The following is a 9,137-nucleotide window of genomic DNA, read 5'->3' on the forward strand; positions in this document are numbered from 1 at the left end:
TTCCTGCCCAAATAGCTAACAGACTTCACAAGGTACCTCTTCAATGCCCATCTTCCTCTTGAAGTAATTGGTGCTGCCAGGAGCAGATGTGTCTCAGTGTCTGAAAATTTTAAATTCTTAAAACAATTTAAATGCCATATTCTTTAGTCTTTGAGAGATTTGAAGAATCCCTATTCTTCTGAAATATATCTCTATACATCTAGGAAATCTAACTAACGTGACTACAAGCTTGACTATTATGATGATTATCTATTAAGCTATATTTCTTAATTATACATTATATATTTAAATGAGCTACACAAACACAATACCTTAATCAAGAGAAATATACATATAACAAGATTCAAGATTGACCTTTAATTTGTATCCTTAGACCAAGATCCATACCAAAGCAAATCTCTATAGCATATCCCCCTTTAAATGTAAAGAAACATTAATAAACAATATTCAAGGAATGTTGGCATTGTTCTTTCCATACTGCTTCCTGCTGTTTATTGGGTGAAATAATTCTTGGGGGTATTCAAGGCAACCTTTCAGGGGTTCTTGTTCCATAAGACCTTATTAGTCTAGAATCAATCCAGAGGTTCTCATCCTCTGTGGAAACAAAAGAAGAACCTCTTTTCCAAAGCAACATATCCTTAGATCCATATTTTGAAAATAAAAATATATGCCATGCCTTTAGAGAAAATTTTTATGTAAAATGCTCAATAAATTTAGAAAAATTTATTCTCATATCACTTTATTTTTTATTCATGTCAACTTAACTCTTAACTCAGGAAAGGCATTCCATCAGCAAAAAAAAAAAATTTCTCTAAAGGCATGGCTTTTTTTTATGCACATAATTCTGGCATGGAATTTAGCTGTAGTTTTTTATTTAATTCTTTCAAAACACTTTATTATTTTATCAATAGACTTTGATCAGTGCACTTTTTATAAAATTCCCATATAATCAATAAAAATAATATTGTGGGGAAAAAGTTCATGTAATATTCAAAATCTTCTGATGTCATTTAAGCAAAGAACCCTGAGTCTTCATCAGGAATAGAGTGCATCTCTTAAATATTTCTCTGCTTATTCATAAGAAGTCATTTCTCTTATATTAAAGCACACTATAGAAAGGCAACACACAGCTGCGTATGCAGGTTCTGCTTCCAATTCTAGTTCCCTTTCTGTACAGCCTGTGAAGTTTTACACTGAAATCTTGGCTTCTACTACAGAAAACAAAACAATATGTTTGCTTATTAAGCTACCTAATTTTAGTGGTCACTGCTGGGAATTAGGAATCAGACCCAAGGCTTTTGGTTTCTCATTTGTTAGTTTTTGTTTTCTTTTTAATAAATACTATTCCACCAACTCACACCATGAGATAAATACATTTTTTGTGCTTTCTGTGCATTATCCAATTCTCCTTCCTTCTTCCTCATAGGAATTTTGCTATTCTCAAATTCCCTAATCCCTTTTGTTCTGGTGTATCAACAGGGCATATATAAATCCAATTACCATGATTTGGGCTTCCTCAAAAACAATGTTTAATATCAGAATACTAATACAAGAAATTGATTTGATTTAAGAAATTATTCCAGAAGTTTATGTGTGAAAGTAATCAAGGAAAAGGAAAATGTGTCAAAAAAAAAAAAAAAAACCTAAAAAAGCTCTGGATAATGCACAGGTTACATATGGGGCAACTTCAATCCAGTTCCCCTTGGGACCTTCCACACAATGGAATCATCTCTGTTGCAGCTGGGGTGATCATACATCCTCATTGAAAAGCTACTGCTGCTATTTATGATGAGATAGGATTTTCCTGTAAAACTGCCTCTTCTCTGTTTTTGATTATTCCCCTTGTTCAGTGCTGCTGGCAGCTTTGTTCAGAGAAGCTCCACTTTGGCATGGGCCAAAACTACTGCACATACTCAGTACTCTTCGTGCTGGTGATCAAGGTGATTTACAGTGAGTTAGTGTAACTATTCGGGAAGAATTAGGAGTTGTGGTTTGATTGAATGAGATGCACTGGAAATGGATTTTAAGAATTAAAAAGCCAATGCAAATCTGAATTTTCTATCTCTGTCTCATGGTTACCTTAGGATTTAAATTCTTGTCTACTAATCTAGTTCCTCTAGGACCATACTTTCCTGACTACTGCCATATTCCATGCCTTGACCATCATGGATTCACCCTTTGAATTATAAACCTCTAGTCATTCATTATTTCTATCAAATTGTAGGGGACCCCACAGATGAATCCCCTTATTTATTACGCAATGCAAGTGGTTCAAACCTAAAAATAAGTACATATAAACAGTAGAAATGGACTCTGCAGTGTGGATTTATCTATTTGTCTATGTATGTATTTTTGTAACAGTATGTATGAGATAATACATAGATACATAGAACCTTGGTGAATGTGTGAAATTATGAATATTGTTTAAAAACAGGTATCTTATATTGGAGAACATTTTCTTCAAATGGCAGTTTTCCCAACTCAGTGTATAGGGCATTTAAGTTTACATGGAGAAACAAATGTATTTTCATAGCTGGATGAACAAGTGAACAATCATCTAATGACATAAGTCACTCTAATTCTGAAGTACTAAGTTTTGAAATTAGTGATGATAAAAAGTATGCTCAGAGGATACCAAAGACTTTTATAGTAAGATATTAATCTTAAATAATTTAATATCTCCTATTAAATTATTATTTATGTTATACAAACTCAAGGAAGAAACATGGAATCATTATAAAAAATGAAGGGATGAAAAAATGGAAGCAATATTAGATCCCTGGGTTGCTACAGATTGGAGTCTTCTTTATGTAGCTAAAGGTATATGAACCCCTTCTATATTTATTCTCTCTTGATATGTCTCTAAGAGTATTATCAGAAGAAAAAATAAAATATACATTTCTGACTCCTTTGTCACTATGGCTTTGAACATGATATTGACCCATTTATTAAGTCTTGGATTGAGACTAAACCAAGTACAGAGAAAGGATATGTACCATTTATTTCCCGGTGTCAAAATCAGATCATGCATAGTAGTACCTTCTGTTCAGTAGTAGCAAAGTAGCATCAACTTTCCCCAGACATCAATCATGTTGATGTCAGAATGGGATGTTCCCTCCCAGTATATACTTGAAGCACCTTCAAGAAGTCATTACTGGGATCTATACATTATTATCAGATTGGAACAAAATAATCTAAGTGTTGATTATAGTATTTCAGTTAAATTCATCAAATATGGTAATATGGGAAGATAAACTAAAGAGAGAATGTAGACTTATTTTTTTTTAGAAAATAATCTTACCTGTTATTTTTCTAGAAACTTGGAGTCTCAGATTCACTCTAGATTTACTTAAATCAGTTCTTCAATTTTTACAAGGTACACATGTGCTTTTAGTTAACTTATATGATTATTTTTAATCTGAGAGACAAAAAAATAAATAATTTTTTATAACTTCTAAGGAGGAAAAAAATGAGTTTTAAAAAGTAAGCAAGGATTCTTTTCAACTTTCACTAGGTTTATCAAGGCAATGTCCTAAGATGGCTGAAAATCTGGATTCAGGATGCTATGTCACAAAATTTTAAATTTGTTGACTATTTCAGTAGAAGGTCTTCCAACTATAAGAAGTATTTATTTTATAGGAATGTATTGGCTTGGTCAGAGAATAATTAAAAAGTGGCTGTGACTTTAATATGGGTACTAAAGAGAAAATTATCAGGTCAAAAATATATGTTTGAGGCTGATTTGTGGGTGTGTTTTTTACTTGACAAGGGGCTAGTAATTTACACTAACTACAAGTAGTAAAACTGTTAGATCAGAAATGCATATTAATGTTAGCAAAACAATTTGTGAGAACCAGAAGATGGGACACTGAAATGGAAAACTGGGAATCTATCTCCTTACACTGGTAAGTGATGAAACTGCAGTTGACTTTGTCAGTTATACAATTTTAAAGAGAACAAGAAATAATCAACATTTTGCAAATATTTCAATAAGAATTGGAATTCTGGAAAGAGGTAAGGATATGACTGAACTGCAAATTTAACCTTCAAGTTATTCCTCTAGTAGAATGACCCAGGTCTCCATGAAATGAATACAATAGGGAAATATGTTGGGATGCACAGCTATTAAGAAATACAAACAGTCCCTAAAAATAAAAGTTTGGTAATCTGTTAACTATTTAATAAAATGGTAAGTAAAATTTTGGAATAAAGCTAATTTCCTCACTGAGCCAGAAGTATAGAAAAATTTATTGATAACATATTCTGAAATTGTAGACAAAGCTGGAAACTTGAATGAAACTTCATAGTAATTATGCTCATAGAAAAAATAAATAAAATGTCAATAATAAATATAATTCCTCTTGAATGCATCAAACTCAGAGATAACAACTAGAATGTGTCTACAGAAAGGAATAAGAGATTAAATAAAGAAACACAGAAAATGTAAATGACTTCTCATTATGGAAAAGTTAACTTTTTAGTGAGTATGGGAAATTTACCAACATCATTGTGAACTGATATGAAAGACAAAGACTAACATTCATATGGTGTAAGATAAGTGATTATATTACAATGAGTTTCTTGACCCATCATTAGGCATTGGAACCTTGGTAAAATGGGAATACAGAGACAAAAGCAATTAAATCCAAGCAAAGGTATTGACAGACTTTTAATAAGCTGAGAACATGACTAATAGCCTAATGGCTGGAACAAAATGTTAGGGCAGAGATCAAGATTTTATTTAATTTAGTTTTTTTTTTTTTCTGGTGGGGTTTAAGAGAAGTGATTTCCTTGCAAAAAGTATATTATTGTAATACAGAAGATGTATGTATCTATTATAGAGCAATGTCCCTTACAACTGACATATGATGGAATCCAAGAACAAAGATGACAATACTTTATAGATTTGATATTTCAAAGGTTTATTTATAAAAGAATCATCAATAAGTGAATAAAGAGAAAGAATGCTTTGATGCTACGATAAGACGATAAAGTATTTGTTTCCTTTAAAAATCATTTAAAGGTTCTAGAGTTTGTATGCTTATATACACATGATCCACTTGAATGTATGGAAGTCACAGACCATTTTCTCTTTCTACCACACATGCAGGGATTAAGTCATTTTAGCACCAAGTCACTTTACATATTAATGTATTTTACAGACACAGATGAAGGATGTCTGAAGTCCAAATTGGTAACGTATTCTGGGATTTGATTACCTCTTCAACTTTGAAATGTTTACAAAGGTTTCTGTCCTGCCAAGTTCCATAGCCATTCAGTCCCAAAGAAACACACAGAAGTCCACATTAATTATAAACTGATTGGCCTATTAGCTCAGGCTTTCTTGTAAACTAACTCTTTCATCTTGTATTAACCCATAATTATTGTCTGTGTTAGCCATGTGGCTTGGTGGCTTTTATCAGCAAGGCATTCTCATCTTGCTTCCTCTGTGTCTGGCTGACAATTGAAGACTGAGACTTTCCTCTTCCCGGAGTTCTCCTGCCCTCATTGCCCTGCCTGTACTGCTTGTCTGTTCACTCCATCTATACTTCCTGCCTGGCCACTGGCCAATCAGTGTTTTGTTAAAATACAAGTGACAAATCTTTACAAAGAACAAGGCCATTGTTCCACAGCATTGAAAGTTACTTGAGGTATTTTCAAAACAAAATATTATAAAAAAATATAAATGCTTGCTATACTGCTTTTTATATTTGAAATAATCTTATTTTACACACCAATCCCAGTTCTCTCTCCCTCCCATCCTCCCACTCCCAACAACTTTTCCCCAATCCATCCCCCATCACTCCACAGAGAGGATGAGGTCTCCCATGGAAATTCAAGTCACATAACTTGAGACAGGACCAAGGCCCTCCCCACTGTATCTAGGCTGAAAGAAGTATCCCTCCATAGGAAATAGGCTTCAAAAAGTCAGTTCATGAACTAGGGATAAATACTTGTTCCACTGCTAGTGGCCACACAAACTCTCCAAGCCACACAACTGTCACTTAGATTCAGAGGACCTATTTCAGTATTATGCAAGTTCCCCAGCTGTTAGTTCAGAGTCAGTGAACTCCCACTTGCTCAGTTAATCTTTTTTTTTTTTTTTTTTTTTTTTTTTGTGCATTTCCCCATCATGGTTTGGTCCCTTTTCTCATAATATTGCTCCTGCCTCTCTATGACTGGACTCCAGCAGTTCAACACAGTGCTTAGCTGTCAATCTCCACATTGACTTCCATCACTTAATGGATAAAGGTTCTATGATGACAATTAATTTATTCATCAATCTGACTTCAGGAGAAGGACTGTTAAAGTACCCTCTATTTTTGCTTAGTTTTTTAGCTAGGGTCATCTTTGTGGATTCCTGGGAATTTCCCTAGTGCCTGGATTCTTGCTAGCCCACAGTGGCTCCCTCTTTCAAGGTATCTCTTTCTAGCTATTCCTCTCTGCCCTTTACCCAACTCAATTTTTCTGATCGTACATATTCTCTTCCATGCTCTGCTTCTCTCCTACTTACTCCCCTATTATCCTCCTCCTCCTCAACACTGCCAATTTTCCCAGATCTTGTCTACTTGCCCTTGTTTAGGTGGTTCGCATAAGTCCCTCTTTAAGGTTTTCCTTGTTTCCTGTCATTTTTGAGGTTATGGACTGGTTATCCTTTGTTACATGTCTAATATCCACTTATAACTGAGAACATACCATGTTTGCCTTTCATGTTCAGTGCTACCTCACTCAGGATGGCTTTTGTAGTTTCCTCCATTTGCTTGCAAATTCCAAGATGTCATTGTTTTTACTGCTGAGTAGCACTTCATTGTGTAAATGTGGTACTTTTTTTTTTTTTTGTCCATTCTTCAGTTGAAGAGCATCTAAGCTTTTCTAGGAACTGGCTATTATGAATAATGCTGCTACAAATGTAGTTGAGCAAATGTTCTTATAGCATGAGTGTGTATCTTTTGGGTATATGCAATGAGGTTCAATGTGATTGGATTTACATTTAAATCTTTGGTACCTTTGAACTTGAGTTTTGTTCAGGAGGACAGACATGGATCTATTTTCATTTTTCTACATGTCAACATCAGTTATGCCAGCACCATTTGTTGAATATGCTTTCATTTTTCCAATGTATACTTTTAACTTTTCTTTTTTAGAAATCAGGTGTTTTAGGTGTATGGATTAATATCAGGGTCTTTGATTTGATTCCACATAATCCACCTGTCTATTTTTGTTCCAATGCGAAGATGCCCTCATTACTATAACTCTATAGTAGAGCTTGAAGTCAGTGATGGAGATGCCTCCAGAATTTCCTTATTGTGAAGAATTGTTTTGGCCACATAGAGTTGTGTATTTTTTTCACATGGAGTTGAGTATTGCTCTTTCTAGGTCTGAGGTTGGAAATGACTCAGTCCATAAAATGTTACCTGTATGTATATGATTTCAGGGTTGACTAGCATAATCCCTAACTACAATATAGATATTTATCCTTATGATAACAGATAAGTGTAGTTCTCACTGCTCATCAAACCAACTTTTCCTTGTAACAGACAGATCATTATAGAAAACTATAGTCAATGAAAATGTAAAGTACAAGGGATTGTGTGATGTTTATCCCAACTGATACAGTTTCAATGCAACTCCTCAGCCGAAGACTAAAGTATAATTGTCAAAATGGTAGCAGAGAGATTGTGGAACCAGAGGTACAGACTGTCTCCTGTGAAAGATCACATCTTGTACAAATGTATGTGAAGCTACACCTATGAAGTCTTTTCAAGGTGGCTGCCTAAACAAGAGCTGAACAAGATAACCAATGGTTGGAAAAATGCTTGTGACAGTTTAAACCCAAAGCATTAAAATATTGTAAGGAATCCATGGATGCTTGGGAAGAAAGCTTATTTATTAAGTGATAAAATAGGGAAAATACACAGTCACAGATACAGTGGGAAGTGACACTGTTCTCTCTTCATTCACCATGAAAGGATGGAGAAATTTCCGGACCAGGTTATCTAAAGACTCCTCAGAGCCTTCCACCTCCAAGTCAGAGAGTGAGCAACTCCCTGACCTCCCAATGGGCTAAATGGATCAAACTACCACAATACTAAAGAATATTTAGAGTAGGAGAAATAAGAGTCTCCTAGGAATAGTCTCATGATTCTTATGAAAAAAGTTATATCACAACAGAAAAAGACAAATCAGATCTGTCCAATCAGTTGACTTATTAGGCATAGTGTATGATGACTTCAAATAGACAGATTCCTGGTTTTAGGCATAAACTATCTTTCTGCCACATATTGGGAGACAACTTGTTGGTATTTGCCTCCCCAAAAATTAATCAAGATCCAGTGTCTAAATTTTGATTTGGTGGCTTAAGGCATGATTATTGACTGAATCATCATTCAAGTCTGCTTCTGAGCACAATCTGTACTTCTGGCCCTTGAGAATTTTTTCAGTTGATATGGATCAAAGCCATAATCTTTTATTCATAGCCAAGAATAGCCCTCATTCCCAGTAATTTAATTTTCATATAAAATCTAAGATCCAAACATGAATCATCACACTATTGAAAAACACCAAGGTCACTTCCATGAATTCTTCAAAGATTAATAAAGTGTTTCTAACCTTCTCAGAATTGAAATAAAAAAAAAAGTAAATGCTCTTTTCCAAAAATATCAGGAACACAAGCTAAGCAAAAGTTTTAGGCCATCTGGCTTAATAATTAACTCTCAATTACCCATGTAAAAATGACTTAAAAATGGTTCACTTAAAAGTTGCAGAGTTCCTCTTGCATACCAAATTTAAAGCATTATTTTTGGAGCCAGCAAGATGGCTCAATAGATAAAAGGACTCGCTGCCAAGACTAACCACATAAGTGTGATAACTGGAATCCACAGGATGGAAGAAGGCAGTCAGCTTTCATAAGTATATCTGACCTTCATACTTGTACACAATGCACAGTCTCAACTGAACTCATAAACCTCTCTCTCTCTCTCTCTCTCTCTCTCTCTCTCTCTCTGTGCCTCACTGTCTCTCTTTCCCTGTCTCTGTGTGTGAGAGAGAGTTTGCATGTGTTTGTGTTTGTTTGTGTGTGTGTTTGTGTGTGTGTGTGTGTGTGTGAGAGAGAGAGAGAAAGAGAGAGAGAGAGAGGG

The sequence above is a fragment of the Alexandromys fortis genome, unplaced genomic scaffold (genome assembly GCF_014885135.2).
Source record: "Alexandromys fortis isolate MF-2015 unplaced genomic scaffold, M_Fortis_MF-2015_v1.1 scaffold_0, whole genome shotgun sequence".
Classification (NCBI taxonomy): Eukaryota; Metazoa; Chordata; class Mammalia; order Rodentia; family Cricetidae; genus Alexandromys; species Alexandromys fortis.